The following is a 9,833-nucleotide window of genomic DNA, read 5'->3' on the forward strand; positions in this document are numbered from 1 at the left end:
ACAAACAAAAAAAAAACTTATTATTATTATTATTATTATTATTATTATTATTACTACTACTACTACTCTGCTCCATTTACTTTAATGGAGCTGAGCTGGAAAACCTACACCCAAACAGAGGACAAGAGTCAGGCCCGGATTGGTAATCTGGCAGGCCGGGCAAATGCCCGCTGGGCTGCCTGATTACCAATCAGAGGGGCCGCTGGTCCCCCTGCACACTTACATCGGCCCCTGCAGTGGCTGAGAGAGCAGCGCTGCTGGCCTCTGCGCTGTTCCCTCAGCCTCTGCCGGAATGGTCAGGGCCGGCACATTCCCCCTCCCCCTCCCCCTCCCATGTGTAGTGGAGGTGCCGCACAGGCACCGTCAGCTTCAACCTACTCTTCAACCTGCCAGATGACGTCATTTCCTGCCGCAGAGGATCCGCTTCCTGGAGGAGAGAGGAGAAGCAGCTGCTGCCCCTTACAGCACAGAGTGGCTGCTGCTGACACAGAGGGGGCCCTTGCTGCTATTAAAGAGCACTGCTTGGTGAGGAGAAACCTGTCCTTCCCACCAAGCTACAGCTGGAGCCTGCCCTCTCCCCCTGCTGTGTAACCAGGCAACCAAGTCTCCTGAGCCCACACAGTGACGTCATCATCTCCTTCCTGCAGTCGGAGGGGCAGGGGAGCACCATGCTGACTGTGAGGAAGAGAGGGCCTGTCAGCAGCTCAGATTTATGGACAGTAAGTGATTGTTTCTTGTTGTTTGGTGTGTGTGTGTGTGTGTGTGTGTGTCCAAAGTGATAGTGTGTCTTAGTATGTAATGTGCCCTGTATGTGTATTGTGTGAGGAAAGGATTTCTGTATGTATGTATAGTGTGTGTGTATATATGATACATGTATGTACAGTATATATGTGTGTATATAGGATTCATGTATGTACAGTGTGTGTGTGTGTCTGTATGTATATATGTATGCACAGTGTGTGTGTGTGTGTGTATATATATATATATATATGTATATACATGCACAATGTGTCTGTATGTATGTATGTATGTATGTATGTATGCACAGTGTGTGTCTGTATGTATTTATATATGTATGCACAGTGTGTATGTGTGTGTATATGTATATATATATATATATATATATATATATATACATGCACAATGTGTCTGTCTGTATGTATGTATATATGTATGCACAGTGAGTGTGTGTGTGTGTGTATATATATATATATATATACACATATACATGCACAATGTGTCTGTATGTATGTATATATGTATGTATGTATGCACAGTGTGTGTGTATGTATGTATGTATGTATGCATAATGGGGGAGATTTATCAAACATGGTGTAAAGTGACACTGGCTCAGTCTCCCCCGGCAACCAATCAGATTCCACCTTTCATTTTCCAAAGAGTCTGTGAGGAATGAAAGGTGGAATCTGATTGGTTGCTAGGGGCGACTGAGACAGTTTCACTTTACACCATGTTTGATAAATCTCCCCCAGTGTGTCTGTATGTATATATATATATATATATATATATATATATATATATATATATATATATATATATATATATATATATATATATATATATATGCACGGTGTGTGTATGTCTGTCTGTATGTGTAAATGTATGCATGTATGCACAGTGTGTGTGTTAGAGATGTGTGGACTTTTGGTCCAATAGCAGTTCGCTCGATCGTGATGCCTGTGATCCCGGGTGCATAGTTGCGATCCTGGGAATATGCAGCCAGGATATTCCAGGAAATGGATCTGGAATTCCCTGGAATATCCTGGCCGCATATTCCAGGGAGCGCAACTATGCACCCGGGATCACAGGCATCACGATCGAGCGCAGATCCTGTCAGACCAAAAGTCCGACGCTCCGCGCATCTCTAGTGTGTGTGTGTGTGTGTGTGTGTGTGTGTGTGTGTGTGTGTGTATATATGATATATGTATGTAGGCACAATGTGTGTTCATGTATGTATGTATGTATGTATGCACAGTGTGTTTGTGTGAGTATATATGATATATGTATGTATGCACAATGTGTGTGCATGTCTGTATGTATGTATTTATGTATGTATGCACAGTGTGTGTGTGTGTGTGTATATTTATATGTATGCATGCACAGTGTGTGTTGTGTGTTTATGATGTATGTATAGAATGCGTGATGTGTGGATGCAGGTGACCAGCACATCCTACAGCACTTACACCACTGCAATAATCTGTATTCAAATGTGACTAAATTATTCCATAGACAAAAGTCCAGCACTTTCTTCCAGTGAATTAATATTCACAACTTTATAGTAAATCCCTGATACAAGACGCCATCACCATCACATACTGCATTTGTTGGTAACAATGGTGTCTTGCATTATGGATCTCTTGTAAAGCTGTGAATTATAATAGACCAGTACGAGGTGTTGGACTTTTGTCAGGCTATGTTCACACACACTTTTTTAAGCCATACAGTAGCTGCTCAAAAAGTCCTAAATGGTCCTTTACAGTTTATTGCATTCAATTAAACTTGATATTAAAATGGCTGCCTATGCAGACATGTAGTGACTTTAAGGTGATAATTAGAGATGAGTGAGCCTGGCCGAGGTTTGGCTTCATACAAACCTGAACCATTGGCCCTTGAATCCCGCTGTCTTCCCGCTCCATAGAGATAGCACAAGTTGCATTTTTAAGCAGGAATACAGCCTAGATCATAGTCTGTATCTCTGTTTTCCAGGCGGGACTTGTGCCATCTCCACCTGCCGCAAGGAACGAGAAGACAGCGGAATTCAAAGGCCGATGGCTCAGGTTTGTATGAAGCCAAACCTCGGCCAGGCTCACTCATCTCTAATTATAACCATTACTGTAAAATTAAAAGGATTATCCAGGATTAGAAAAACATCACCACCCCTGTCCTCAGGTTGTGTGTGGTATTACAATTCAGCTCCATTCACTTCCCTGGATCTAAGCTGCAGTACCGCACCCAAACTGAGGACCAATGTGGTGCTGTTTTTGGGAGAAAGCGGACATGTTTATCTAATTCTGGATAACCTCTCCTCAAGGAGCGTCATCAAATTACATAAGCGTCATCGGGAGGAGGGGGGGCAAATGGCATAAGCGTCATCAGGAGGAAGGGGGGCGAATGAGATAAGCGTCATCAGGAGGAAGGGGGGCAAATGAAATAAGTGTAATCAGGAGCAGGGGGCAAATGAAATAAGTGTCATCAGGAGCAGGGGGGCAAATTAAATAAGTGTCATCAGGAGCAGGGGGGCAAATTAAATAAGTGTCATCAGGAGCAGGGGGGCAAATGAAATAAGCGTCATCAGAAGCAGGGGAGCAAATGAAATAAGTGTCATCAGGAGCAGGGGAGCAAATGAAATAAGTGTCATCAGAAGCAGGGGAGCAAATGAAATAAGTGTCATCAGGAGCAGGGGAGCAAATGAAATAAGTGTCATCAGAAGCAGGGGAGCAAATGAAATAAGTGTCATCAGGAGCAGGGGAGCAAATGAAATAAGTGTCATCAGAAGCAGGGGAGCAAATGAAATAAGCCTTCTTCCTGATGACGCTCTTTGCAAAATGAAATTAGTTGAAGGGCTATGCAGCTTTTAATATATCATTAAAAGCCTTGGCTATACTATACGGAGGCCCAGAGAGGTCCAATACAGTGGGGCCTATGCTTCATGCAGAGAGTGGTCCAATACTATGTGGGGATAGAGAGGAGGCCTGTAATCTATTGGAGCACAGAGAGGGTATATGGGGCACAGAAGGGGCCTTACTACTATAGGGGAAAATATTTTATTACTATATGGAGACACAGCACAGAAGACTCCTATTACTATATGGGGTACAGAGGGGACCTAATACTATAATACTATATAGGGGTGCAGAAGGGCGGGACTACTATTTAGAGACACAGACTGGGCCTAACTGCTTATAAGGGGGTCAAAAGGGAGCAAGGTTACTGTGTGAAGCAATACACTTTGGGATGATGCTGGAGCACGGATCTTAAATTGTTTGTCTGGTAGATCCTACAGAGGGGAGTCACGGCCGGAGAAGTCTTCATGATAGCCGAGCAAGAAAAAGAGAACAAATCCAGCAAAAACGTCACTTGCAATTCATGCAGAGAAGACGCCTCCTGTAAGTCACTGGACGTAATTGCACTATAAGCACTCCTTTCAGAATCATCCTTTTTATTACCAGCTCAAGTGTCACAGCGACATCCGCAGCATCGCCGTGTATGTAAATCAGTCAGAGCAGGAAGGCACGGGGGGAGGTACAGCTGTGGCTTGTCTCCGCCTCTGTGACACTTTAGCTGGTAATGAAAAGGATGATTATAAAAGTATATACTAGACTAAAGGTCCTGTCCCCGCATTTGTATTCTGGGATCTACACCTTTGTACCTGGTATGGACCACACAGATACATTGTGGATTTGGTGCAGCTGAAATACATAAATATGCAACAACAAATCCACAGCAGATTATGTTGTTTTTTATGTGTTGATGGTAGGGTTCATATATTTAATGAAGTAGTGAGTAAGTAAGTGAGTAAGGAGCAGAATTTGCTACAGCATGTACACTGCTATCTATCATATATTGGGGAGGATATATTATGTGGGCTGCTGAGGTTTGAGTGCCAGGGCTGATTTTAAGTCCCAGTCCGGCCCTGACAAGAGTGGTGCTGTTTCTAGAAGAAAGCAGACATGGTTACAGTGTGTAATCCATGATAACGTCTTTAATGATTACTTTGATATCTAGGTGTTGATTAATGTAGAACATAAGGGTGTGTTCATATGTTCAGGTTTTTCTTTACAATTCTTCAATACAAGGCCAGGACTTTCAGTATTCCCATTATACATGTCCTTCATTTTATGCTTTGTTTTCAATTATTGCAATTCAAAACCCAGACGTGTGAACACACCCTAAGGCCCTTTAACACTGGTTGGTTATCGCCTTATTCGTTAGCTGATCACTGGGATTGTGCAGTTACATAAATCATTCTTGGCAGCACATTTTCCCATGTACACAGGAGATGTACTGTTCACAATAGTGTAAGTGAACGGCAACAATGATATTTCTCAAGTCTATTTCTATAAAGGTTTCATCTTGCATATGCTAAAATTGTCATTGGTATATTAAAGAAATAAAATATATATAAATTTTTTTCTTCATGCATCTCTTGACAAGATTTATTAATGACCCACTTCACAGCAAAGACACAAACTAAATGTTCACTATAATAATTGCTTAGCCCACAATGAATGGGAACATTTTTTTGTCCTATTCCTTCTTAAGGCCCATATTACATGAAGTGATTATCAGCCAATACGGACGACAATTGCTTAGTGTAATAAGAGGCAACGATCAGCTGACATGCAAGATGTCGGCTGATCATTGTCTTTTAATGTTTTTCAACATGTTTTTCAGTACTTCTACTATGCAGTACTAAGCACTTTAAAAGGGAGAGGTCCTCAAGGAACACCCTCACCCACGCCGAGAACACATCTACATAGAGCAGGGCAGTGTCCTGAGCACAAGAGGAACTAGACTGGATAGGACAAAGTTACGGTAAAGAAGGTCTGCATATCCTATCTCGCAGTGCAGGTAACTGGGACCCCCAGCTACACCCAGATATCCATGGCTGGGGATTGTAGTATCCTGACAGGATGGGTAGCTCAACACTGAAGGGCAGAAGGTGGTCAAACCAAAGTTTAAACACAACTACAAGAAAACATCTCACTATAAAGTATTTCTAGAAGTTCTGGCAGAGTACACAGCTACATTGGGTTGGGGCTCCTCTGGCAAATTCCCCTCTACCCTCCACTCAACAAGTACCGCTACAACTACCTCTCTTCAATTCTACTTGTTAAGCACAACAATTTTAAGCAGTAAAAGTCTGTGTGAAATATTTATCTATTCTGCAGAAGTGTATTGTATTGTTGAAGAACTTGACCGTAAAGCTGTTCTATTTTTACATTACTGTGACAGTCATATTCTATATGCACCAGCACCCATACACACAAACAGCACACCTTGGGTTATTTTTCCACTTTCTGTGGGTGGCAGTACTGCTAGTCCAGGTCGGTCAGTTGCCACTTAGGACTACCGTTAAAAGAGCCCAAGGGACTCACTACAACCCGGCAGGTTACTGACCATTTGGGGAACACGGACAGCCACACAAACAAGCAGGTAACAACATCACACCTGTGTGCTGGACAAGCACCGGGGTCATGACACTAACACCTTCGGCAGAGCTGACACAGTGGAAGATGTATGCCTAACAGGTCACCACACGTGTAATAGCGCCAGCAGCAAGCTCCCTGCTGACCTAACAGGTCGGCGTTCGCTTACCCCGCTGACCCCTCCCCCCGTGCAATAGGGCCAAATTCTGGGCCTCTATAAATGCCTAGAGCCTACACATCACCAGGCACACAGCTTCAAAGGCTTTTAAATGGAGGGGAGGATGTCCACCCCAACTGTGCACGCACTACTAGTAGACTACCCCATAGGCACTGAATGCAAACAAAAACATGGCATTGAAATTTTGTGCTTAGGGTTCCTAAAGGAACACTTTTACCATCAGTAGATCAAGAATACAGTTAGATCCACTGAACCCCAAACCCGCTATACCGCAATCACAGATCTGTTACTGACACTTGGATTACTTGACTACACTGTTGACTGCTGCTTCTGTACTGGATTTTCAACCTTGCCACATCTCCACTAAAGTTAAATACAAGAGTATGGCGCCTCATTTGGTGGGTGATTAAAATGTCATATCATTTTTGTTATGTTGGCCAGTTTTTGTACAATATGGTATGAAAATATGAATATATATGGTATAAATATGAAAATATATGGTATAAAAAAGTATGAAAATACCTTTTACATGGGCCGATCATCGAGCAAATGAGCATGCCCAGGGACACTTATGCTGCGTTTACACGGAACGATTATCGTGCGAATTCGCACCATAACAATCGAATTTGTACGATAATTGTTCGTGTAAACGCTGCGAACGATCAAGCGACAAGCGATAAATCTTTCATTTTGATCTTTCAACAAGTTCTCAAATCGTTGTTGATCTTTCGCAAAAAATTTGCAGATCGTTCCGTGTAAACAGCCGTTCACTGATTTACCCTATGTGTGAGATGGGCTTAAGCGATTGCAAAGCGAATTTTCCGTACGATATATCGTACCGTCTAAACGCTGATCGTTATGAAAAACACATCGTTACTTCGACATCGTTAATCGTATGATCGGGCGAATTATCGTTCCGTGTAAACGTAGCATAATTGCCAACAATCAGCCTGTTTAAAAAGACCAGTCATGTGATGCTTGTTCATTGGCTAGTTGGCTCTATTGTGCAGCCCAATAAAGGCATCACTGTCAGCTACCCTGTGTAAACAGAAGATGTGTAGGCTATAGAGTTGAGCAAACTTTGTGCATGCTTGAGTTCATCCAAACCCGAATGTGCAGCATTTTATTAGCGGTGGCTGCTGAAGTTGCATAAAGCCATAAGGCTGCCTGGAAAACATGGTTACAGCCTATGGCCATGTTCACATGGTGTAAAACACCATCCGTCTGTGACCCGGCTGGGTCACAGAACAGCCGGTACTGCAGCACCAGCCAGATGATCTTTACTTCAAATGAATTCGGATGTGGGCGCAACAGTGTGTGCCCGCATTCAAATTGACCCCTGTACACAATGGAGCGTGCGACCAGAGCCGCACGCTCCATTGTGTGAACTGACAGGCTCTCTGGGGCCGCTATTCAATGAATAGCAGCCGCAGAAAACTGACATGTCAGTTTTTCTTGTGGCCGGATTGAATCCCGGCCGCAGTGTATACTGTGTGTATAAGCTCCGGCCGGGACTCCTTTCATTCACAGACGATGTATGGTCTGTATAAATCATGGCCGTTGTTGCAATTTGCAACAGTGGCTGTGATTTATACAAACCATACGTTGTGTGAACATGGCCTATGTTGTATCTATGTTTTTCAGGCAGCCTTAAGACTCAGAAGTGTAGATGACCATGTCCGCCTATATGTTGTCATCCCTTTTTGACAGGATGCTAATGTATAGCCTGACATAGGGGACAAGATAAGGTCTTAGGGTATGTTCATGCTATGAAATAGGCAAGGAATTTCGGGTGGATTGCGCTTGAGAAATCCCATTGAATCAATGGGACAGGCAGAATTTCAAGCTTAAACTGCAATGCGGATTCCACTTGAAATTCCGTGCTCATTTCATAGTGTGAACATACCCTTAGACTCTGTCCCCTCTGTATTGTACATCGCTGCAGAATATGTTAGTGCTACATACATGTGTACGTGAACGTGTGTGCATGCTGATGTAACGGAAAGAACACTGTATACCTGTCATTTGGTTCCAAAGAGCAAGGCTGCCAATAACGTAGCCCTGACATTAACAGTGTTTAGATTTCATATTCTTCTATGATTCAGCTGAATTCTGATCCCCAGCAGCGTTGTAATGTTTCTGCGATACAAGGTGGAGTATTGTATTTTTGTACAAATTCCATTATATTGACATAAGAATTACAAGCCTGAGGTCTTGTAACTCGTATGACATAAACACCAGTAATTCCATATAATTACCACACGGTAAATTTTGATTGCTCCGGTCTATTTTACAATGTAAGCTCCGAGGTCTCTGTAGCCGAACCCCCGGTGAGTGTCATGTGTTTGTTTTATATCTGAGGATATTCTGCAGTTTTTTAATATTGTATATTATGGTAATAAAAATCACACATGAGCTCATGGAAATGAAATCCTTTCAAGTGCAGTTATGTAAGTAATCCCTTGGAAAAAGTCATAAGTGGCAGTATATTCACCATGCTGCAGAAGGGATACGGAGGCCAAGCTATTCTGTAATATGCAATAAAGGTTAAGAACTTTTTATTTATGGCCTCAAAGTGGAAATGACATTTCTTTCACACAAAAAAGGGAAAATGTTTCTGGTGAACAGTTTTACTCTGTATTCTGTTATGTAACATCCCATATTTCCTATGCTTCTCCATACAGGCATGTTTGCTATTAGAAAGTGTCATATGATACATGGGGGTATATATGACTAATTCCTGAAGGCTGACTTTAGGCTTGAATCTCTCATGGAACTTTTATGGTGACATCAGAGCAAATACAGGGGAGAAGGCAAGTATCAGTCTTTCTTTTATACCTGTGGTGGGGAACCTGCAGACTGCTAGCTGTTGCAAAACTACAATTCCCAGCATGCCTGAACAGTCAAAGCCAAGCTTTGGCCGTCCAATCATGCTGGGAATTGTAGTTTTATAATAGCCAGAGTGCTGCAGATTTCCTTCCACTGCTTTATACGTTTCCCTCTTAGCAGATCCACACCTCAAACAAGCAGACCCACTGGCTCAAACAACTGCATAGGAAACTAAACCGTGCATAAAAACTGCTGGTGTGAATCCAGCCTAAAGTTACTTCATTGATCTGGGTGAATAAAAATAAAATTATACCTCCCACTGGATCCACTTCTGGCATTGCCACAAAAATTGCAACCACCACCATGAGGAGCAGAGCAGTTCATGTCGAAGGCGTCATCTTGGCTATGGTCTCCACCATAAACGGGATAGTGCTGGTAGGCAGAATGAAATTGCTGCAACCTACTTTATGTCTTGTAGGCAGCAGTCCTGAGTAGAGATGATCCAACATCAGGATTTTGCAGGTTTGATCGAACTTGAACGTTCTCAAATCTGCAGCATTTGATTCCCAATGCCTTCCCGGTCCGTGGGGGAAGGCAGAGACAGCCCGGGTACCGCCTGGAATTCTGGGATTCAGCCTAGATAATAGGCTGAATCCCGG

The 9,833-nt window shown here is 42.9% G+C and overlaps 1 long non-coding RNA gene across 1 annotated transcript; it reads left to right on the forward strand.

Moving 5' to 3' along the window:
• Window positions 1-418: 418 nt before the first annotated feature.
• LOC138797408 (uncharacterized) lies at window positions 419-9,146 on the forward strand. The gene is made up of 3 exons (XR_011363931.1): window positions 419-719; window positions 4,013-4,124; window positions 9,030-9,146. It is a non-coding gene; the product is annotated as an uncharacterized lncRNA (long non-coding RNA).
• The last annotated feature ends 687 nt before the right edge of the window (window positions 9,147-9,833 follow it).

Source organism: Dendropsophus ebraccatus, chromosome 7, assembly GCF_027789765.1.
Source record: "Dendropsophus ebraccatus isolate aDenEbr1 chromosome 7, aDenEbr1.pat, whole genome shotgun sequence".
Taxonomy (NCBI): domain Eukaryota; kingdom Metazoa; phylum Chordata; class Amphibia; order Anura; family Hylidae; genus Dendropsophus; species Dendropsophus ebraccatus.